General features: G+C 49.1%; 1 protein-coding gene across 2 annotated transcripts in view; it reads right to left on the bottom strand.

The window, feature by feature from the left end:
• The window catches only part of SOX13 (SRY-box transcription factor 13), an 86,168-nt gene that overhangs the window by 43,376 nt on the left and 17,869 nt on the right, over positions 1 to 24,923 (bottom strand). The window contains exon 1 of one of the 2 annotated variants that reach the window (XM_054028253.1): positions 12,113 to 12,363. The exons of the other annotated variant lie outside the window; for it this stretch is intronic. The gene's annotated coding sequence lies outside the window, so the exon portion shown is untranslated. Of the gene's footprint in view, positions 1 to 12,112; positions 12,364 to 24,923 lie in introns of those variants that run through there. 2 annotated transcript variants of the gene reach the window in all.

Consider the following 24,923-nt stretch of genomic DNA (forward strand, 5'->3'; position numbering starts at 1 on the left):
CTCTTTCGCCAACATTTTCAAAGGAGCCTACATTTTCTGTGCATCCTAGTGAAGAAACATATTACAGCTCCACTACAACAGTGACACAGCCACATCCATCCAAGGATGCTCTAAACAGAGCATCTCACATCAGGAGGGGAGAACATGCCACCATCCCTTCTAGGCCTGCTAAACCCACAGCAAAAATGTTCCTCTTCACCGAAGCATGACAAGGATCCGGACCTGGATAACATCAACACTGCATTTCACCCCTTTAAAGCTCACTCCCTTCTGCCTTCATTTTTTAAATGTATTCTTGGCATTTGCTTTCATGGTTCCAAAGGAAACTCCCCCACTGAGGCCCCCTGCCTCCTGTCCATCCCCTGCAAGCACTGGACCCAGCGGGAATCTGTTCACTTTCACACTCTCTCTCATGGGGAAGATGGGGAAAGAGGGGGAAGGGTCTTTTGTTAGCCCTGAGGTGTCACTTAAGCATCTGAGCAGGTAACAAAGACCCAAAGGTGTTGGGGTTTTAAGGAGCAGTGATGCCAGCATTGTCCCAGGCATGGATCTTGCAGATTCACACTTAAGACACAGCCCCTTCCCCCTTGCATCAGAGAAGCTAAAGAACACTTAGGGTGAAATCCTAGTTAGTGTGGCGTTTTGCCACGGATTTCAACAAGGCCAGCTCTTCTGCTGGTGCATATCCGCATAGCTCTGTCCACTTCAATGGAGCTGCAGCAAGTGCCCCAGCTGAGAACAGGACCCTTAATCCTTATCTGTCTCTGCTCCAGCTGGGCCCCCTCTTGCCAGTGGTAATTGGGAAAGTGCCCTCGGAGGTTGGGGGGACCAGGATGTTTAGTTTCATTTACTGCGCAACACTAAAGAAGCAGAGACTTTCAAGTGAGGAAGCAGCCGCTCCAAGCAGCCCGTCCCCCAGCTCAGGGAGAAGCGTTTGCTTTGTTCTCCACTTCTGGCCACCAGACAAGAGGCTCTTTGTGTCTCTCCGGCTCCTGAAGCACCTGTTCCTTCTGCTACCCCATTCTCCTGGTGTGTCCTTATTTATCCCCGTGTGCTGCAGCATGTTCTCCTGAGCCAAGAGCCTTGGCAGCCCCTGCCTACACCTGCCTCGGCCTGGCATGCGCCTGGGGACCGGCTCAGCGTAGTCTGAGGGTAGGCACAGTTGCCACACACACACACAGGGCTATGTTTACACCAGTTGTTTATTTGGGGGAGGGCAGGAATCAGGGCGGAGCAGGGAGGATGAGAGCAAGTGAAGGCATTTAACACCGGCCTGACAAATTCGCACTTGGCCGCTAGAGCCATAACGCCGCCCAGCTGCCAAGCCGCCCGCTGTTCTCTGCATGGCCCGGCCTGAGAGAGGGGCGCAGAACACTGAGCTGGGACCCCCGAGGGATCCGGGCCGCCGCACGAGAGCTGCACTCTGAAAGCGCCACAAGAGGGGTCAGCCCCATTGACTAGGTCGTTGCAGCTTGGCATAGGGCATCACAGGCTTTCACGAGGCTTCGCGCTGTAAATGAGGACCAGGGCAAGCTCACCCGGAGCTGGGTTATCAGGAGAGCTCAGCGCACGGGGTGTAGTGCTCTACTGAAAGTCTGCCCCCAACCATGGGTGTTAAGCGCTTCTTCAGCTGGCCCCAAGGGCCTGATCCAAAGCCTACTGGAGTCAATGGGGGTCTGCCCTTCCAGGGCTGGGAGGTTTGTAAAACCCAAGGCTCAGAGCATTGAGACATCCCCTCCTGCTCCAACCTCACACTGCACGTCCATTTCAGTTACACACTGAGAGTCAGCAATAGGCTGAAGAATCAATGCCTATGTCCAGGTTTCCTTCCCTCTTGCTTTAGCCGGGCTGCTGTAGCTGTAGAGCGCTCTCTTGCCCTGGGGAGGGGAGAGCTCTATCCCAGATCAAGAGCTGGGGAGAAAACGCCTACCCTTCCCTCCCTCCTAGCTCAAGGATTTTCTAGGTAACAAAACAAACAAAACAAAAAGACAGCACCAGTTGTCAAGGAGGCTGTAAACCTTTAATGGCCTCACACTATCACACCATATTGTCCCCACCAATCAATCACTCTAGGGTTCCCCCTTCCCCAAAACACACCCCTCTCTGGCCCAGGAGGAGAAGCACCAGCATACCCTCAAGGGACAGACGCGCACACACACACACACACACACACACACACACGCTGCTTTAAGTGTGACCAGCAGACATGGCTGTATTTTTGTAGACCAGTCTGTGTTTATTGCCCACTCCACCCCGCTGAGCCCACAGTGCTCTTGTAATACTTTATAAAAGGCAAGATACTGCGTTCTTGCCTGTTCTAGCCATAAGAATCATTTCAGTGTCTCCTCCAGAGCTTATATACAGGCAAGAAAGGGCCTGGGCTTGTGGTTAAAGACATAGGACTGGCACTCAGGAGACCTGGATTCTAGTCTCAGTCCTGTCACAAGCTTCCAGCGTGGCCACGGGCAAGTTGCGTCCCTTCAGTGTGCCTCAGTTTACCCCTGTAAAATCAGCGTGTTATTTACAGGGGGGGGCTGAGAGACTAAATTGTTCATGAAGCAGTTTGAGATCCGCACCAGAAAGTTTCTAGTTAAAGGTCCAAATTGTTATCCTCCATCAACAGCCCAGCCCAATAGCACTGTAACTACATCAGTAGAACTATAGGGGTATACTTCTGCTGGTAGATAGACAAGGCCTTAAGGCATCCTCATGTACAAACCTCTCGCCCCAAGGAATCTCTCTTTCCTGCCATCAGAGCAAGGTACAATAATAGAACAGAGCTCTCTATTATTCTAACAAAAGAGAAACTCTGGCATCCCATTGCAGCATGCCCGTAATAAATGCTCCACACCCGCAGAAACTGCCTGCAACCTATGGCCTCACCCACCATGGCAGTTTCCCAAAATCTTCCCAATGCTCCCTCCCTCCAAGGAATACAGCCCTGCAGCTTTCAAATTCCACCTGTCCTGCAGGAGATTTCATGCCCTGAGAGGTGAATTCCATTGAACAACACTGGGTTCCTGCATTGCCAACCACAAGCGCTCAAAAATCATGAGTGGGGCCATTCAAGAATCTTGAGCTTGACTTAAAAAACCAACATATCTTGGTTTCATTCATTTGCCCTCTTGTTTTTGAGACACTAGGGATCATCTTTTCCAGCCTTTCTCCACAATGGCTAGAAAATGACTTATTTCATATATTAAAGCAGAGATTCTCATATAAATCACATGACTCCAGGAGCTGGGGACTTAGAAACCATCAAATATCGCAAAATTGGCAACATAGCATAAGTCTCGAGGGGCCTGATTCTCAGTGACATTAAGGCCCCTTTATAGCACTCTGGCAGGGCAAACAGGCCTCAAAAAGAGAGAACAAGGGGGGCTCTCATGACCATTTATCAGCCCAAAGCTCTTTGTTTAGTCTGCCACACCTTGGCCTCTTGCTTCTTCCATCTCCCCTCCCCCCATACCCAGATGTTTCTCTTCCTTCTTAGGCCTGGCTCATCCCATGGCTCCCTGCTGGTCCCACTCTGTGAAGTAAATGGGATCTCTGCCCAACACTGATGGCTCTATTGTTTCCGGGAGAGGGGGACTGGTCCTCTGGACACTCACTAGAGTAACCTGTGACATAGCAGACATCCTACCAGCTCCTATTTTGAGCAAATATGTGCCACTGTGCCAGAGCTTCTTTGGATGAACAGGGCCTGGCTGCTGTCAAGGTCATGCTTAATAAGTGCCCAAAGGCAAGGATGGATGGGGCTTTCTGGCTCAATTCTCCCCCCACCCCCACCCCACCAACCACAGGATGCAAGCAACGCCCCCTGACTTCAGTGGGAGCGATTTGTATCCAATGGAACTGGAGGGGTGCAAGAACTGGGCCCAGGATGTTCCACTTCCTGGTCTGCCACACAGCTCCAGAACAAAGTCTGACTGGTTATTTATATCAGTGGTTCTCAATCTTTCCAGATGACTGTGCCCCTTCCAGGAGTCTGATTTGTCTTGCCTACCCCCAAGTTTCACCTCACTTAGAAAGTGCTCACTTACAAAAATCAGACATAAAAATATAAAAGTGTCACAGCACACTAGTACTGGAAAATGGCTTCCTTTCTCATTTTTACCATGTAATTATAAAATAAATCAATTGGAATATACGTATTGCACTTACATTTCAGTGTATAGTATATAGAGCAGTATTAACAAGTCATTGTCTGTATGAAATGTTAGTTTGTCCTGACTTCACTAGTGCTTTTTATGTAGCCTTTTGTAAAACTAGGTAAATGTCTAGATAAGGAGTTGATGTACCCCCCGGAAGATCTCTGTGTACCCCCAGGGATACGCATACCTCTAATAAATTTGTTAGTCTCTAAGGTGCCACAAGTACTCCTGTTCTTCTTTTTATTGATTTATATTGTAGTCCGCAGGCTGCTACCTCTCTCTGCATCCCAGCACAATCTGCAAAAGGGGGTTCAAAAGTGTATATGTAGCAAAGATGAATGTACCGGCAGCGCTGAGAACTTCACACAAAACCCCACAGAATTAGAGTAAATTATTCCAGGCCTCCCCAAGCCCAATCCAAATGTGTTATTAACCATTATTCTGTACTGCAGGAGCACCAAAAAGCCCCGATCAGGAATCATTGTGCTAGGAGCTGTACATACACAAATAGCAAAAAGAGAACATCTGCCTTGAAGAGTGTAGGATCTGGTAAGACAAGGCAGCACTCCAAAGGCGACTTTTCTGGCTCTGTCTACGCTACGAGCTAGGCGTGCAGGTCCCCTACACATGCACACATTCTCAGGTCTGCGGAGTATAAATAGCAGTGTAGATGTGGTAGCACAGGACAGTGTCAGCGGAGGCACGGCTGAGCCATGACGAGTACACACCCACAAGTTTCAGGCAGGTTTGCACTTGGCCCTGCTCAGCCGTGCCTTCTCTGCTTCTACCCGTGCTTCTGTGGCTACGCTGCTATTTATACTCAGGCTTGCTCGAGGACAGCTAGCAGTACACGGGCAGGGTACACGGGCAGGGTAATCGCATCCCAGGCTCGCAGTGTAGACATAGCCTCTGTTCCACCCATTCCAATGAGGGGCAAATCATTAAAACCCCCCAATCCCCAGCCAGGATCAGGCAATTGGCCAATCCCAGGGCACTGTTTCCAAGCCAAGCGTGGTTTGGTTGGTTTGGGCTTTTTTTTTTTTGCTGTTTAACACTAAGTTTGTAGTCTGTGAATCCAGTCACCTCCCCGACATCTGGAACAAGTGGGGAGCAAGCACGAAGCAAAGGGGCTGACGTCTGCTCATCTGAAAGCCTAGGCTTAAGCTCACTGAGGCAGGGCCTGCTATTACCTCTCTGTCCTTACAACACCTAGCACAAGGGGACTCACGCACATTGGGACACTGCCGTGACATAAATGTTAAATAATAATAGATGTGACCACAACAGCGCTAATGCTACTAATAAGGTGGTTTGAAAAGTCTTGTCTACGCTAGATTTTGTGTCATGAAATTCCAGCCCCACAATAGCTCCACCAGAGGGAGAGGATTAGGGTAGACTGGGCCCTGGCATTTTAACCACCACATCCTCCAAACTAACTAGATCAGGGGTTCTCAAACTGGGGGTCATGAGGTTATTACATGGGGGGTCATGAGCTGTCAGCCTCCACCCCAAAACCCCGCTTCACCTCCAGCATTTATCACCTGGACCAATCGGTTTTCAGCTGTCTTTAAGACTGCGCCGATCACAACACGTCCGCCATTTATAATAGTATTAAATATTAAAAAAACCCTGTTTTTAATTTATAAGGGGGTCGGACGCAGAGGCTTGCTGTGTGAAAGGGGTCACCAGTACAAAAGTTTGATAACCACTGAACTAGATTGACGCTTGTTACTAGTCAGTTTCGATTTCTGTCTTTTGCATGTTAACACAGGGCTGCAACCATTTGGGTAGCAAACCTCAGGGAAGGGCAGCAATCCAAACATGCGACAGCAACAACAAAAGCCAGCCAGCAATTTTGTTAATTTCTTGAAACATTTCTATTAACACAAGCGTTTGGAAGACCTTTTAAAAAACAAACAAACAAAACACCTCACAGGACCCGAATCTCCTCTCACTTTTACCATTAACCCCACGGAATCACTCAGCATTTTCACCTGGGTAAGAGCAAGGTGAATCAGAGCCCCCAGAAACCACTTTTAGAATCTGTACTACCCACCATCCCTTTAACTCACTTGTGCAAAATTCAACTCAGCTGTTTTCTCCTTTTCCGACAAGTAAAGTATTATTAGGGTTTTTTCCACCACCACTAAATCATCATGAAAGGCCAGGCCAGTAGATTTTGTGCCTGGACTAGTAAATTTTCACATCAAATTTTCAAGGCTGCTTTAATTATAAGCCATTTTACCTCACACATTTCTATGATAAGAGACCCTGGGGTGTGTGGCAAGGGGGCGGTGCCCCGGACTCCAAAGGCACTAGACTGCATCTTTTGTAATGGCCACATGCCTAAAGCCAGCATAGATGGTAATGGAGCATTAAATTATAGAAAGGCAGAATTTCAGATATGTCTCCCAATGTGCATTCTTCAGCTATATGGCTGCCAATCATGGCAGGAAGTGAAAGGGGGCAAAAAAGAATGCCGTTACCCCCCGTTCAAATGATGAACAGAAGTGGCTTCCACTTGAAAAACATGTTTACTTAAGACCACTGCAAAAGCATTGGGCAAAGTCTGGGGTATTAGTTTCAACGTTTGGAGGGCTTCAGGCGCTGACTGAGCACAGTTTAAGCACATGCCTTACTCTTAAGCACATGTTTAAGTCCCTTTGACTTCAACAGTCACAAGATTAAACAACGTTTCCTGCTCTTATTTATTTTTTTACTGACCCACCCAAATGGCTTTTGTCATGAGCCAGAGCAAAATGCAGCAGCCGCATTCTGCCTGGCAAATCCAGTCCCATTTTTATCCCATCTTTATCACTGAGCTGGTGGAACTCATTCAGACCAAAGGCCATTGTGTAGGACTGGACCCGTTCCAGGATCGGACATATGGCTTTAGAGCAGGTGGATTAAGTGCGGAGTGGGAGGGAGGGCTTCCAAATAACAGAAAATTTTCCAAAAGTGGCTGCCTCTGGCTCTGCCAACTTCCCTCCTTTTTAAAATTACAGCAGCGCTCCAAACCCAAGAGAGTCTCAGCCAAGCCTAAGGAGGGTCCAATGATTAGAAGCTCATTAGAGTGCGGGGCAAAATTTGGCCTGAAATACTTGTACCCAGCTCTCAATGAAGTCAGAGGCAGCTTTACAGTGTGCAGTAGAGAGCCTATTTAGCACGCAGGGGATATTTCCCAAAGACAAGGGACAAGGGCAAATGGGGCTATAACTTATCGCATTGTGACAATGGATTGCATTATTGGGGTGGTAATAATTTCTGTCTCTCCTGTATATTCTGCACTGCACTCAGCATACTGTCCACACTCGACAAAAGAATAATGCCAGCTTTTTATACATTGATTTCTATAGTGGTGGATGGAGCAATGGGTTAGCAATCGTATGGCTCATCTCTGAATGTTTTTTTAAATACATATTTTTTGTAGAAAATGCAGCAGCAAATACACCTCCCCCGCCAAAACAATGTTTTTGGTCATTTTGGGATGCGGCGGTGGAAGATGTAAACCTAGACCAGAGCTCTAAAAGCAATGCGTGCATGCTCCCAGCAGCACCCTTTTGTTAAATGCCGTCTCCAGCGTAATAGCAGCTATTTCAATATCCACTGTTACCCATACACACAAATCCCAAAACAACATTTAGTGTTTACAACTTGAAGACCTAGAGCCAACAGGAAGGTGCTCTCACGGCAGTCTCACCAAGCCTGACGCAATCCGCTTTGCGCTGGCAAGCGCAGGATACCGGAGTCAGCGATCTATGTTTGGCGTTGCAGATCGCTGGCCCTCCAGCCCTTCGGTTCTACAGACTGGGCTCCCTTCTCACTACACTGAACACTGGACGGTTCTACAAATAGCTAGTGACCTAGCAGGAAGGGCTCCACACCCCCCATCTAAGACAAGCTCATTTGGGGCTCATGCTGCCACACTAATGGGCCTCAACCACGGTACGGGGATGTAGGACTGAGAGGAGTCCAGTCACCATGGCACACTGGGCCCTTGGCTTCTATTGTGTACCAGCTCCAAGGAGCCAATTGTGATGGTGACGCCCCTGCAGGGAACTAAACTGAGACCCACAATCTCAGTTCACACCCATCAGAAGGTCAGCAGGTTGGACTTGAACCTGTGACCTTGAGGTAAAAATCCCAGTGGCTCAGTTCCAATTCCCTGAGTTACCCCTCTCCCCACAAGCTGTTTTTAATATTAGTGACTGTCGCTCGGCCTAACAAGTCTTGATTCCAGGAAGCACACAGACAGAGTGTGAAAACGGCAAGTTCAGACAGGCGCTCTGGGGGCCTCTTGAACAAATAGCAAATGTAAAAATAAACCCATTGAAAGAATAGATTTACTGTGCTTACGTCGCCACGCACTTTGCACTCACAGCAGTGCCCTTTCCAGTACCCCAGGAACCAAATTAAACTTCTCAAGTGAGGAACAATTTTAAAAGCCAGCTCCAGTTTAACTAGCTACCTAATGCCAGACTGGTCAAAGCTGCACATGTAAATCCTTTTATAATAGACAGTCAGTTAGCGTGATTTAAAGTCAAGCTATTTTTTGCCTCCATTGGTTGGAACAAACTTTGCTTGTCAAGAATGCTTTCTGTAGAGGGTTGTTTGGGTGCTTTGGTTTGGCAAGCATAGAAGGAGAAAGCATCACAGACAGGGACACTTGGCTGGATAAAGCTAAGAGACCGTGCTAGGACATTTGTTTCAGAGAGGGAGATTTTAAAATTGCCAGGACAAACTCAGTAAACAGCCCCCAAAGCCATCTCCTCCTCAGGAAATTGCTTTGAGAGGGAGGAAATTTCATGGTCCTCTCAACCCTACTGCCACCCATCTACAAAGAGTATCCAGTTAACATGGAGAAGGACAGAACAGATTCCCAAGATAGATCTGGAGTGGGCAGTTCTTTTATGACAGAAAGTGATTCTGGATTCTCAACCCATGGCAGATTTACCGTCAATACAGAGATTAAACAAACCTACATCGAAAACGGAGGGTCAGTAAAAAAATCTCTGTAAAGGGGCAAGATCACTTAGAAACATCTCTCTTCTGCTTACCCTTACATTTTCCAGACTTCACCTGTATTTTTAAAGTGGAATATGGGTTCACAAGCTTTGATGTTTAAAAAAAAAAAAAAAGTTGATGGTCAAAAGGATGGAATGTGTAACCATTAAAATGAACTAAAACGAATTTGCATGAATCACAAACACAAGCAGTTGGGCACAATACATGGTTAACTGGATGAAATTCTCAGGCCTGTGTTATATAGAGGCCAGACTAGATGATATAATTGGCCTTAAAATCTATAATCCCAAATCACGTTTTCTGTCCTTAAAGTATCTTCAAAGATGTAGCCGAGACTTAAACAATAAGTGACTATTGTCAGCAAGTTTTTCCTGGGTGGCATCCCTGATTAGCATAAAATATTGGAAGCTATTAGCCTGAGGTGGAAATGAGCCAGCTTTCTAATTGTTTGCACATTTCACATGAAAACCTATCACTCACCTCTCCCTTAGCCATATATCGCTTCATTTCTCTCTCCTACCGCTTATTATTTTAACTTTTTTATTGAATGATTTAACTCTAAAGCACCTTGAGGGTGCTATATGGGTGAAATACGCTATCCAAGGTGAAATTTGGTATACTTAACCACCAAAACTGATGGCCGTAATTGTCTGTTTTAATTTGTTATCTAACCACTCCAAATTCCAAAAGTGTGTGAAATTCACCTCAGTGCACTATTGCAATTCACCACTGACACCATATATGTATTATTTGTATAACACCAACAGTTGTGCTAAGCGTGCTATATAGAGACGGGAATAAGGACAAAGGCGGCGGATGTGCATGGGGGGAATCCTGGTCCCACTGATTTCAGTAGGGTCAGGATTTCATCTGCAGTCCCTGCCCAATACACAGAGTTTTCTGGTTTGGAATGAATTTGGGCCTCTAAAGTACTGAAACTCACTTCAAGCTGGTCATAAATGCTGGCTTGATGACAATTCACACTAAAGGAAGATCATAATATTAAACTTGCAGGGTTTGTTTTTGTTTAAGTACCAGCAAAAGTGACACAGCTCAGCATTTATTATACTAAATCCTCTTTGTTGGTAGCCCTATTATTGTATTTTTGTTATTTAAAAAAAACTATTTACAAAGCCAAACATCTGAGCGCATCACACAGCCATCAAGTTTTGTTGCATGGATTCCATAACACTCTTCCTTGCCTCTAAACACACAGTATAAATATTTCCTTTGTGGAATCATTTGAGTTGATGCGATCACTGGGGACAAAAAAACTCATGAAAAAGCCAGCAACAAACAATAAGTTAAAGGACCAGGCGGGATATTTACAAGTTGTGTATGGCTCTCTCTCTCTGCTACACTTTCTATAGGTGCAATGACTGGGATTCTGGTACATGCAGTCCCCAAAGATGCAGCATGTTAGTAAATAAAAGCTGCATAAATGTACCACCGTCACATCTCTTTTTGGAAGGGTGGAGGGAAGAAATAAGCGGTATTTATTTTTTGCAATTATTTTAAAATTCTATACCACTCCATCCAAGTGGAGATTCCAGTTACCAGCTCATCTTGCACCTTACCATCTTAGCCAGTATGTATCTGCCTGTTTATTTTTCAACATGCATGGTGACCTCTGCTGGTGCCTGTGTCTATAGAGAGTGTCACCCAATCTATTGCCCATTTTACTATGAAATCATTGTACTGTGGAGCCACACAGACTGGCTGGCGAGACAGTGCCCCTGCTCAGTGAGAAATGTCATAAATAAGCCATGGGGGCAGAGGAGGAGACTAGCAAGCGGAGAAAGTATCTGCTTCTTTTCCCAAATGTAGAGCCCCACACAAAGCCTTCCCCTGGGCTCCCACCCCATCCCACAGAATCCCTTACACCTGACCTGTACCATTAAGTCAGTAACCTACTAAATCCAGTGACGCCTGGCAATAATCAAGGCCTTTATAATGTCCAGTTACGGAACAGGAAAGGCCAGGCCAGGCTAAACAGAAAAATGTGAGAAGCAACAGAAAACCTGACAGTCTGGTTTTATGGAAGGGGGGGGGGGGGGGGAGCAGCAGAGGGAGAATACAGGGGTTAACACCTTCCTTACCGGGACTATTACAAGAGCTCTGATGTAGTCCCCAGTCTAAGGTCTATTTGTGTCTTAAAGATCCGGGCACACTGGAGGACACTAGAGAAATAGGAGTTTGCAAACCAGTGAGTGGACTTTCCGGAGGGAGAAACTTCTTTTTTTAAGCTGTTTTAGGTTTAATTCAAAACAAGTGAATCTCCCCCTCCCCCATAAAGCCGGGGGAGACTTGGCAGGTTTGGGAAGAGAGGAGGAATCAAGTTAAGATTTGCACAAGGAAATAAAAGCCCCACAAGGAAAGGGGCAGGGGTCAGAACTGCAAAATCCCTCCTTGTGCCCGCGGGGCATGGGAGCTCCAGAGCTGCCCAACTCCCTGCAAGTTACAGGGCTGGCAGGGCTGGGGGGGGGATCCCAGCGCGGCCGGGGGCCATGGGAGGGTGAGAGAAGGTAAAAGGGGGTGCCGGGGGGAGAAGTGGGGTGAAGGGGGATTTAAAAGGAGCAGGGGTCAGAAGTGGGGTGAAGTGGGATTTAAAGGGAGCAGAGGTCAGAATCGGAGCTGGGGGATAGATGAGAGAGGAGGGGGAGAAGTGGGGTGAAGGGGGCAATGCACGGGGCCGGGGGCGGATTTAAAGGGAGCAGGGGTCAGAAGCAGGGCTGGGGGGGAGAAGTGGGGTGAAGGGGGCAATGCACGGGGCCGGGGGCGGATTTAAAGGGAGCAGGGGTCAGAAGCAGGGCTGGGGGGGAGAAGTGGGGTGAAGGGGGCAATGCACGGGGCCGGGAGGGGTTAAAGGCAGCAGGGGTCAGAAGCGGGGCCGGGGTTCCCAAGGTCCCCGCTGGGGAGCGGGCGGCACTTACTACTCTGCCGGGCTGCGTCCTCGGGCAGCCCCCGCCCGCGGCTTGTGCGCTGCGCTGTGCCGGGCGCCTCTCTCGGCTGCCCCCCTGCGGGGCCGGCGGGGCTGGGAGACGGCGGCGGCTGGGGCCGGGCTCCCTCCCCGGGCCGGGCGGACTGGGATGCTGCGGCCGGTGCGAATCGCGGCGGCTGCTGCGGGCTCCGTGCAGCGCCAGCCCCCTCCCCTCCGAGGGGAGTTGCCCCAGCGCGGAGGAGGGAGGGAGAAGGGGAGGCTGCCGAGGGATCCCCCCTCCCACGCACCTGGGCTGGGCTAGCTCCGCGGTGGGCCAGAGGCTAGCGCAGGGGCTGGGCTTGCAATGGGAGCAGTCCCGGGCCAGGCTGCCCCTGCCAGACGCTGGTTCACCCCCTCCAGACAGCGGCCGGCTGCTGGCAACTCCCTAGTGCAGCCAGCCGGCTTCCTTCTAGTCCCCGGCCCCCCTCCAGCCACTTCAACGAGCGGCCAACCCCAGCGCGCCTCCCTGCCCTCACTCGTCTGCCACAAGGGGACCCAGTTGCGGGGGTCCCACGTGCTTTAGCCAACTGGGTCTGGGTAGCATACAGTCACCAAGGCCGCCCAGAGGATTCAGGGGGCCTGAGGCAAAGCAATTTCGGGGGGCCCTTCCATAAAAAAAGTTGGAATACTGTAGTATCGTGGTTGCCCCTGCAGCACCTGGGGCCTGGGGCAAATTGCCTCACTTGCCCCCTGGGCGGCCCTGCCAGTCACTGCTGCTAGCTCTGGGTCTCTAGGGCACACTCCCTGGCTCAGGCCTCTTGGAGGGTGTCCTCCCTTGGGACATGGGGTGCTGTCGCCCCCAGACCCCACAATCAGCCTCTGCGCCCTCCCCCCCAGACTCCTGGTCACTTAAACATGCTCCCCAGAGCCCCACCTAGGCTGTGGTCACGCTGGACTTCTAGTTTAACCCCTGAAGAGACAATGTGTCCGGAAGGCAAGGAACACAACACAGGCTTAGCCAAGGAATCTCCTAGCCACACTCCCTTTACTTTTAAAACTCTCCAGAGTTACAGGTCTTGGAAAACAAGGAAATCCTGACATGTCCCCTCCCCGAGTCTGAGCTCACCCTGTCAGTGGGTTGTCAGCCTTTCAGGCTGGGCAGAGTCCCTCCTGGCTTCTCTCTCCTCCATCTCCTGCTTACATGTGGCAACAGCTGGCGCCTGCACAGAGCAGGACCCCGCTCTTAATCAGGGGCTCTGTCCGTCAGACAGGGGCTCCACCAGGCTTGCCCAGATCACGGTCTTGATGGCTTCTCTGTGATCATCCTCCAAGGTGTCCCGTCCCTCGCCCAGGTCGGGCAGCCGTCTGGGATGCAGTGCAATCAGCTGCTCTGTTTAGACTTGGGCAGCCCCATAGTACCACACCAGAGTTCATCAGTTGATAGGTACATCCCACTCCGTCGCAAGGACCTCAGGGACTGCAAGGACCATCTCAAAGCACTCCAGGGTCACACTGGGATGGAGTAAAACTTCAGGAGCTGGCCTGGGCCCAATGTGACGTACGTGGCTGCTGCCCCCATGCAGACAGCTGGGGATCCCTGTCTACTCCTCCCATCTTGATTTCATGGTAGAATCAGATGGAGAAGAGCCTTTAAGAGGCCCTCCATCCTGCACACTAGCTTGAGCGTGTGGATCATAGACCAGCCGGGGAACCAGCACTCCTAGGTTCATAGATCCCTAGCTTTTAAGGCCAGAAGAGACTGTTATGAAATATGATCATCTCGTCTGACTGCACAACACAGGCCAGAAAATCTCAACCAATAATTTCTGCATCAAGCCCCTGGGTGCTATTCCCCATTCTGCCACAGGCTTGCTGGAAAGGCTCTCAGGCCCCATGATGGTTGGCATGGTGTAAAAACCTCTCAAAAGACAGCGGTATGACCTCAAACAAGTCCTGGCCCCCACCCCCGCTGTGCCTCGGTTTCCCCATTTGTAAAATGGGGATGATGTTACCCAGCGGTGTTACTCGCTCTGAGATGGCTGAAAGACACTAGGTGTTATTTTATTGCTTAGGCACGGCACCCAAAAGCTACTGTTAGAATTTGGGACAATCAGGGATTGAAAATTTAGGACTTAGCCAAGTCTTGCCCTGTTGATGCACTGGGGAAGGCCACAGAGGGAATCTCCAGTTCACATTGCTGCTGGGGGGAGGGGGGGGGCTGCTGTTCAGGCCACGCTCCCTCACACGGGTGTCGACAGGCCCATGTCCTAACGCCCAATTTTTAAATTTCCTGTTGTAACAACAAGTATGTCATCCTGCCGACTTGCAAAAGCAGCGATCGCATCTGCCTTCCCTCCGCATCAGCATCACGGAGGACGTTTTCATTCCCAGAGACAGATTGAAAAGCTGTTTTGAATCTGGAGCACTTTCCCCAGGAGATTATAATTCCAGTAGCTGGGGAGTCCCAAAAGCAGAGCTCAACTTCCTTGGAACATGCCTGGTTTGTTAAAGTTATAGAAACAGCCCATCTTTCTGACTCTGTCCTGTTAGGTCCCCGGTGACTAATTAGTTCTTTTGTCCAGTCTATTAGTAAGCAAAGTAACACTCCGAATTGCCTTGCTGCTAAAAGGCAGTGTATATTTAGAGCGAGATACCAAAACAGAGTCTCCAACTCTGTCTCCTAGCCAGATGGAAAGAGTGCACAGATACATAGATTTCAAGGCCAGCAGAGACCACTGTGCTCAAGTCTATAAAACGGGCTAAAGAGCGGTACCCCGTAAAACACTCTTGTGTTACCATTGTAAGACTGTGGGGTGGCCAGTTCAGAACGGGCCTCATTTGCAGCACACAGGTATCCACATCACAGGACACACCACCACAAGTGGCTCTATTGTTTTCAGGCTCAGCGAAGGCGCCAAGGATTAAATTGGTCAGACTGAACTGCCCTCTGACCCTTAGAGGTGGTCCCTCTAGGTCAGGGGTGAGGCCTGTCTGTGGGGGAAGCCTACACTCTGCTGCTTGTTTTCTAGCTAGATTGCCAATCTCCAGAGCTATCAAGTAGAGCTGGTTGGAAATTTTCCAGCTGAACGTTTTTGTGCTGGAAAATGCCAATTCGTCCAAAGCAAAACATGCTGCGGAACCAACACGGCTTCCACAAGGATGCAAACTGCGGAAACATGTCGATGCTGATGAAATTTCATTTTTGGGGCAAAAAAGGGGTAAATCAAGAAAAAAACCTCTCATTAATGTCAAAAATATTCTGTTTTGACCTTTTCAGAGCAGAACTTTTCACTGAGAATATATATATATAATGAAAATGTTGAAATTGGAATGAAACATTTTATCTAAACAAAACCTTTTGATTGACCCAAACCTATTCCGCCCCCCCCCCCCCCCCCCCCCCGGACTTTTGATTGTGAGAAATTGCAAAAATTTTCATTTTCAAGAATGAATGGGGGGGGGGAGAGTTGAACGTGCAGAATTTTCCTTGTGTTGCTTTCAAACCAATACCATTCACCAGCACTAGACATGCTAACCTGAAAAGCTGGGATTTTCAAAGGAGCCAAGCGGAGCTTGAGACCTAAATCCCATTTCAATGGGTTCTTTTGAAAATCCTAACCACAACAAACTGTGCTATCTTCCCACCAGGCCCTGGGAAGCCCCTTTAACATTGTTAATAATAACAACTTCTATCATAGTAGCACTCAAGGGCCGCACTCAGGATCAAAGTCCCGTTGTGCACGGCACCGCACAAACAGAGACAGTCCTTGCCCTGGAGAGTTTACAGTCTATTAACTCCACTGTAGTCAGGGTGTTTCTAACTTTGGTTTTGTTTGTTTCTCTTCACACCTCACATCAATGCCTAATTAACATTTGGGATAAAAGAAGTCTTTGTTAATGATTCAGTATGTTCCTTCAATTAAAGAGCAACAAGTCCTCCAGCCAAGCCACAGATGAGTAGACTTGACTGTCCTAAAATTTCTAAGATTAAAAAACACAGACATATCTGTTACTAGATTTGCCCGTTGCTTTGGGGTACGCTCATTTCTTAGGGTTACTCTTCTGGGGGGGTTCTAATTCTACCAATGTACTGCTTGTGTCACTTGTGTTTTCATACAGAGCTATTCCTCCAGCCCCAGAATCTCTCTCTCTCTCTCTCTCTCTCTCTCTCTCTCTCTCTCTCTCTCTCTCTTTCAAGCTGCCACCTTCCTATGCCACAGGTTCAGCACGTCCCTATCCCCACTTTCACGTTACAATTGTTCTGGTAGTACATCAAGTACCACTTGATGAGCAAACCCCACAGGATTTTTGGGTGGTACAGGGATCTTTAGCTTAGGTAAGAGGAGCATTGGTGCAGAGCAAATGGGGAAGCCAAAAACACAAAAGAGAGAGAGAGGGAGGGAAGCAACCAGCTTAACCATAAAAGTTATTTATTGCCAGGTAATAACCATACAAGGGGAGCCAAACAAACAAAACAGTTACAATATTAAATCTAGCTTAAAATTTATTACAAATGTCAGGTTTAGAAAACTATACCTGATCACAAGTCAGAGTAGGGGGAAAAAAGAGAGAGAGAGAGAGTTGGGTTCTCACCACTCTGTGAAGTTTGAACTGGTTGGGGTTCCCATGTGGTGGTGGTAGCTCAGGGTCTGGAGTGCTGGAGGCAGGCAGAGCCCCCAACACAATCAATCAGGAGAAGATGAAGTCCCCATGAAACTGATGCAGATTTTGGATCCAGGCATCAGAACACTTACTTGAGCGTGGGTAGGGTTTTTTTATAGAGAAACAACAATGGTTCAAGGGAGAACACTAGATTTGTTTGTGTGTAAACTGATGGCTCAAGGGAATATACCAAAGTTGTTTTGTTCAGGCTAGACAATAGGAACTGATCATTCCTGGCTATGGGCGGTGTTCCTTCGAGGGAGCTCACAATGCAATTAGGAAGCTTCTGAATTTTGGATACCAATAAAGGATTTATTACTAGAATTGGTCTGATAACTACTGAGCTGGGTGTGTGCAGACATGGGTTTTTTAACATCTGGAGCAGAGATCCCCCATCCTGCAGTGCTTCCCTGCTTTTCTGGTCCCAGAGTTCAGTGCGGTTCTTGCCTTGGAATCTCTGTTCTCCATTCTGTATGCTAATGGAGATGCCTCCCCTGTCCCATCTTTGATGCAAATGAGGCTAGGTGAGTTGCCTTAATCCTGTCACCCTTGTCCGGAGGGGTTTAGGTGTGTCTCCCACAGCCTTTTCATTGCTTTTTGTAAGTCTTTCTTCTGATCAGCTTTGATTCAAGCAGAGTCCGAGGGTAGGTGGGGGGGTGGTCCTTCATGAGTCAGATAGGATGGATACTGTGCCCTGGTTCCCCAAGAACAGAGAGCTGACAGGTAATAATACATCCTGGGGATAGAGCTTAAAAATCAGACACACATTTCATGCCTTCTGGTTCCATCATGAAGAAGCAGAAAGGGCAGAGATGCTCCACCAGCAGGTGTGCTCGTGTGGAGCATCTGCTGTAGCTTTTAATCACGATGTCCCATCAGTGGGGCTACCCCAGTGCTAGTGGGGATAGCTCAGTGGTTTGAACATTGGCCTATTAAAGCCAATGTTGTGAGTTCAATCCTTGAGGGGGCCACTTAGGGATCTGGGGCAAAAATCAGTACTTAGTCCTGCTAGTGAAGGCAGGGGACTGGACTCCATGACCTTTTGGGGTCCCTTCCGGTTCTATGAGATACGTATATCTCCATATATTATTATTATATATTATAAGTGCTGGCTGTAGGCAAAAACATTCAAGGCTGGGAGAAGAAGCCCAAGAGATAAAGGCGTTGGGAATGTTTGGCTCTGGAATACCCTTTCTCTGTAGGGTGTCTCCCCCATAATATTCCTCTGGCTTTTGTTTCTAACAGTCCCCTGCACCTTTGGGGGGCCAGCCCTCCAAATTCCACCATCACCTTTAGCCTGCCAGCATTTAACAATCATTCCTTTGATCCTGCCTTGGTGGGAAAGGGGAAGCCGGGTGAGGTGGGGGCCAAACACCCACCCAGAGTCGAAAAGAACAAATTGGACAGAGAACAATTAACCAGGAGGCCGGGGAGGAACAATAGCCATTGACAATCCAAAAGGAGGGCTGAGAAAGGCTTTGTTCTGGTCTCCATAGCAACAGCTAGGGCCAAGGGAGGAGTCAAAGTCCGCTCCCTATACTTTCACTTTCCTTTCAATCCCTCTCCCTTGGATTTACTGAATAAGTGGCTAAGGGTTGGTGGAGGGAGCGATGCTAGGGCTTGGCTCTCCACTGCCCTTGTGCCTTGAGTGTGGAGAAGGAGGGATGCCTCCTCTGAGATACAAAACACCAGGACATCTGGGGGGATCTGAGTTCAGCAGACTAGACAGCTGGTAGCGTGTTTTGAGCATCCTTACAGATTTCCCAAGACAGCTACTTCAAAAAAGGGCTGATCCTGGGAAAACTGGAGAGATGGCGACCCTCATGCCTGAGGGGTGTCAAGCACTACCGTTCTGAGCTGGTGGTGTCTCCCGATCACTTTACAGAAGGACAAGCTATCAGGATTGGACCCTTTCCCTGCATGGGACAGAGCTGGTCTGCTCATAGATCTTGTGCCAGTATAACTATGCCAATGAGAGGTGCGATTCTTTTCACCAATCTAGTTATACGAGTGGAACCCCTAGTGTGGATGCAGTTATATGGGTTAAAAGGTGCCTTATACCAACATTGTTTATTCTCCTTCCTGCACAAAAATTAGTTAGCTGGGTATACACAACTACATCCATACTAGAGAGTTGTACCCATAGGCGGCACATGGGCTAGAGCTAGACAGGGATCAGCCCCTCCAACTCTCTCTCCGCCATCCCACCCTGCTGCCCGCACACATGCCCAGCTGGGCAGGTAAAGCCCCACATCTGGCGGCACCAGGGAGGGGGCAGGGTGGGGCACCGAGAGGGGAGGATGCAGCAAGTGATGCTATGGCAGGCTCCTCTGAATCAGCAAGAGTCAATGGCCTGATGTGGGGCCTAGCAGCAGGGACAAAAAACACTGGTGCGGGGTATACAAGGGGCAGGCTCACTCTGCCACCCCCTTCCTGCCTAGGGCCTCCCCTCCACACCAAGCCAGGATAGAAACAGTGACCCCCCCCCCCCCCATACACACACATCAGAGAACAGGGCCTTACATCCCTCCACCCCGAGAGGGTGGGCTCCCCCGCGCACAGGCACAGGGGTGGGGACTCAGTGCCCCCAAAGGATATTTTCACCAGCAGCCTAATTGCATTAACTATCCGGCTACAGTTACAGCCATGCAACCTGTGTGTGTAGACAAGGCCTCAGAACGAGGAACAGACAATAGGGAACAGTCCAGGGAGCTCCAGATGAAAGCAGGATTTGTGACTTTGGTGACGTTCTGTGTAGCCAGCACTGACTCTGTCTGCCCTGCCTGCCCCAGGGAACAGAGGCTGAACAGCTCTGTGCTAGGGACCTGACTCCTTGCTCCCATACTACAGTGTAAATCAGGAGTAACTCCATTGAAGCCAGTAAGTGGCACTGCCAGCCACCATGAGTGAGATCAGAATCTGGCCCTAGATTCCCTCCTAATGGCATTTTCAGGTATTTTGCAGCACATTGCTGCTCTTAGCGCTGTTCATTTCTCCTCCACCTTCCTCAGAGTTTGGCAAAAGCCCATTGGACACCGTGGGCCCCATCCAAAGCCCTTTGGTGTCAATGGATAGACTCCAATGGGCTTTGGATCAGGCACTCACCACATGGGAGTTGATGTACGCACTAGGTTTTGCTCATGCCCTTGATGTTACAAGGTAGTTGCAGCCTCTCTATGCAAGAGTCTCTCTCCTTATTGGCTCTGCTTCTCAATAGCAGACTGCAGTCTTTGTTATGCCCTCTGATTGTTATACATGGGCGAAACTAAGGGCCAGTAGTGTCATGATTAGAAAAATTCAGGAGGCATGGGAGGGAGGGCATAAAGAACTTTATATGTGGTTATATCCTGCAAAGTTAGGGGCAGGGGCAAAAAGTGGAGCATATAGACTTATGAAAAGTTGGGGGGGGGGCACCAAGATCTTGGGGGGAGCAACTGTCCCCCCCCTTGTCCCAAAGGAACTGACACGCCTGCTAAGGACGGCTCCCTGTTGGAATGTTTTTCCACCTTCTGTTTCAAAGTAGTCCCTCAAGCCAGGGACAAACCTTGCTCTGCTTACTCAGATGAGGAATCCCACCAAAATCAGCAGACCTGTCTGCACGAGTAAGATAGGACATAACGGAGCAAACATTTTCTTCCTTCATTAAATCAAATACCACTAGGCCTGAAGCTGTCACCTAGCTTCTGCTTAGTCTAGCCTGAGCAAGGAGGTAGGACTGGGCCCCCTGCTTTGAGGTGGAGTCTGGTTCATTTCACAGTGTTCCGTTTTACTCAGCAGAAGGAACCAGGGACCATCAGGAGGGATGGGGAGGTTTAGCAGGGGCAAGGATCCTGCTGTCTCTAGAGCAGGGGATATGGATGGAAAGAGACAACCAGTTCCTTTCCTTTTCCCGAGCCCCCACAAGGGAGCCTAGCACCGTCCTTCTAGCTTGACGAGTGCGTCTCCCCTCTGCAATATTCCAGCCTCCAGCTCTCAGGATACAGTTGGCTGAGTCATGGGAATGGTTCAGACAATGGCCTGGCCCTTTTGTCACTGGTCAGAGAGGGTGAGAAGAACTCGAACCTCGCTTCCTGTGAGGAAGCGAACCATTGTTTGGAAGTGGGCATGTGCTCAGTTCCTCACCCACTGTAGGGAAGCTGCAGAATGAGAAGCAGAATTCCCTGACCAGGAGCAGCTGACACAGATTTTGTTTATTGCGTTAGCTACCCTGTTTTTCAACACATAATCCTGGAAACAAAATGGAGTGCAAAGAGATGGCGGGAGCAACTGATAGCACTTCCTTTGCTTCTCCTGCCCTGACTCCTGGGGACTTGATAATCTAATGGGTTTCTAATCTGCATAGACCAGATTCTGCAGTCAGTGTGGCATGGATAGGACAGTGGACTAGGAATCTGGAGACCTGGCTTCAATTTGAAGCTCAGCGACTTGCCTTCTGGGCAACTCACTTCACCGCTCTCTGCCTCAGTTTCCCCACCTGTAAAATGGGGATAATGATACTGACCTCCTTTGAAAAGAGCTAGCTATTATTACTATAGAACTCCAACTGACTTCAGCAGCAGTTTTACCCAAATCAGTGATGGATAAAAAAGCTAGCACTATCTTCAGGAGTTAGCCCAGCAAGTGGGACTCCAGCAACCACTTCCTCCCCACAGGCAGCTTCACCCGGTTCGCCGACTGGCGGTTCATTCACCGCGCCCGGCTGAACTGCGTCCCGCTCAACGGTGCCATCCGCCACGGGAACCGGGACAAACGCTGCAGGAAGTGCGGGTACGTCAATGAAACCCTGCCCCACGTCCTATGCTGCTGCAAGCCCCACGCCAGAGCCTGGCAGCTACGCCACAACACCGTCCAGGACCGTCTAGTGAAGGCCATCAACCCGCGTCTGGGAGAGATCGCTGTCAACCGCACCGTCCCCGGCACCGACAGCCCGCTGCGCCCGGACATCGTCGTCACGGACGAGGTGGGAAAAAAGATCATCCTGGTCGACGTAGCGATTCCGTTCGAGAACAGGATCCCGGCCTTCCGCGAAGCCCGAGCCCGCAAGCTCGAAAAATACGCCCCCCTGGCTGACACCCTGCGGACTAAGGGTTACGAGGTGCACGTCGACGCTCTGCTCGTTGTGGCCCTGGGTGCCTGGGACCCGTGTAACGAACGCATGCTGAGGACCTGTGGGGTGGGCCGTCATTACGCGCGGCTCATGAGACGCCTAATGGTCTCGGACACTATCCGTTGGTCCCGGGACATTTACATCGAGCACATCACCGGCCACCGCCAATACCAAGAGTGAGCCGGGGAGACCTCATGCACCCACACACACCCCCTGCTGGACCCTATCCCCTGAGCCCTAAACCCACCAAACCTAGCTGAATTCCGCCACGTGAGGGTCACCCCATCCCCATTACCCAGCCCGCTTGCTTATAGCCATGACTGCCCCTGCCTCCCGTATGGGTGGTGGACCCCCACCGTTTATCGACTGTCTCCTGATCCCGCCCACCGGTTACCCACCCCTCATTGGGGACATTGCAGTCTGTATATACTATGCGTGCTGCCCAGCCCCAAAACACCAACATACCCCCATACTCCCCAATGACCAATAACTAATGCTTCAAATTTTCTGTATCGTTTATTTCTTCTAAATATTCTCTAATAAAATTTAATCAGCGCCAAATCTAGGTTTGCATTAGGTGTGCTTCGTTGGGTAGAATTGGGGGCTGGGATTCAGGACTCCTGGGTTCTTTTCCCAGCTTGGCCACTGACTGTATATGTGACCTAAGACAGGTCTCTATGGACAAAATGTTCAAAAGTGGCCCCTGATTTTGGGTGTCTCAATTATTAGGTGTCCATATGGAAACACCGTGGGCCTGATTTGCAGAGATGCTGAGCAATCCCTGCTCCTATTGACTTCGACCGGGTTCGCTGGTGCTCAGCATCTCTGAAAATCAGACCCTGGTTGTCTCAGACTGAGTCCTCAAATACTGAAATATCCCAAAGTAGTGCATGACCGTTAACGTAGCCCTGCCTCAGTTTCCCCATCTGTAAAATGGGATACTTCTTTCGCTACCTCATTGGGGAGAAGAGATTATGATGTTCAGTTAATGACTCTTTGTAAAGAGCTTAGAGATTCTCAGATAGGAGCCGTATCAAAGCCACGTGAATACATTTCTAGTGATGCATTTGGAAACTTACACATTCATATCATAGATTGTATGGTGTGTATAATGTATATATACACACACAAACACGCATATGTAACATATTAAATATGGTAAAACAACACCACTGTAGTGTCTGGAAATTCAGTGTCACCCTACTGTATCTAAATCTTTCAGCACATATGGTACGAAGGATCACACAAGTCCGTATTCATTCCTGGTACAAGCCAACTGAAGGCAATAGAGTTACACCAGTAATGCATTTGGCCCATCACGTTCAGAGTCCTAAGACAACTACTAAGTTAAAAGCAGGGTAACTGCTATAAAGAAGTTTCAGAGTAACAGCCGTGTTAGTCTGTATCCGCAAAAAGAAGAACAGGAGTACTTGTGGCACCTTAGAGACTAACAAATTTATTAGAGCATAAGCTTTCGTGGACTACAGCCCACTTCTTCGGATCCGAAGAAGTGGGCTGTAGTCCACGAAAGCTTATGCTCTAATAAATTTGTTAGTCTCTAAGGTGCCACAAGTACTCCTGTTCTTCTTTTTGCTATAAAGAAGAATTCCCTTGCTCGTGCTAGTTTGTATCTAATCTTTGCCATCATTTGAACAGTGATTTATAGGCACTTTCTGTGTGTGTGTTAATGGTAACACACATCTGCTGCCGGGTGGGGGAGTAAAAGGTTCCTTTACGTGAAAAGAACGCAATCGGAGCCAACCTGAGATCACTAGCATCATCTCCCTGGAAGCATCTTCCTTAGGGGTAACAAGTCCGATTCTGTGCTGCAGGAGACTCAGTTTAGAAAGTGCAGCTCGAGGTAGAGGCGGAAAAGTGGCTTTCTGCCACCTCTGGGCTGTCTCAGTTCCAGGCTGCCCCGGAGGGTGAGAAAGGGCCCTTGGTGTAAATTTAAGCAGCCCCGGGGTTGTCTAATTTACAGCTGCCATGGGGTAGCTAAGAATTCCTTAGTGCCACATGCCATGGGACCAACCCTCTCATGCCCTCAGCCCATCCCCTATGTTTGAGCATGTGATGGGGGCAGCACAGGGCCATTTACGAAGGCCCTGCATCAGGTGAATTCACAAATTTGGTCCAAATGGGAGCATCTCATTCCCTACACAGCATGTCAGTAGGTTTCGGTCTCACCATAGAACTCTCAGGCGGGGATGAAATGGGTGAAGTATGTGAAGCCACCGTGAACAAATTACTTCCTCTCTCATTGACACATTTTGCACATGCCACTTAAGAGTCATTTCCAGTCACCCCGGGAGTTCCTTGCTGCCAGTGGTGGTAACCTGTAGTTGCGGTGAGTCAGGACAGCATGTGGTTAGCAGACAGAGTCAGACCAGCAGGAACCAATCAAGTAATAATCCTTTTTCTACCAAGCACCACACTGTTTAGCCATACCTCACTTGGAGGTAGGGAGGGCTTCCTTAGCATTACATACAAATGATTGCCATAGAAAATCAAATTCTTGACAAAGTCACACAGCTCAGAGGATCACCTATGCTTTGTAGGCAGGATTTTCAAAAGTGACTCGGAATTAGGGGCGCCTCCCATTTTGGGCGCCCCATTAGAGATACTTTAAAAGGAGCCCAGTTTGCAGAAAGTGCCACTGTGAAAATACCCTTTGCGGCATCTCAGCTTGGGCACCCCCCAGAAAGGGAAGCATCTAAAAATCACTAGTCGCTTTGGAAAACCTTGGCCCTTAGCAACCAAAATGTGTCTGGGCCAGATTCTGTGGTCACAGCCACCAGTGTAACTCCACCTACTTCCACGGAGTGGAGTGGTTCAGATGTGCCCTGGTGCCATTGGCATCAGAAGAGCTCATTGCTATTAGTTTTCCTTAAAGGCAAAGAGACAGCAATCATCTTGTCTGGCGCGGGAGGGGAAGAGGGATGGTGAAAGATCTCCAGAACTAAAGGCATGAGTCTCTAAAGGGCCAAGCTCTGTAGGCTAGGAGCTATAACAGACTCACATCTGCTACGAAGAGGCACAGAGTGGGACACATAAC

This window comes from Malaclemys terrapin, chromosome 4 (assembly GCF_027887155.1).
Source record: "Malaclemys terrapin pileata isolate rMalTer1 chromosome 4, rMalTer1.hap1, whole genome shotgun sequence".
Classification (NCBI taxonomy): Eukaryota; Metazoa; Chordata; order Testudines; family Emydidae; genus Malaclemys; species Malaclemys terrapin.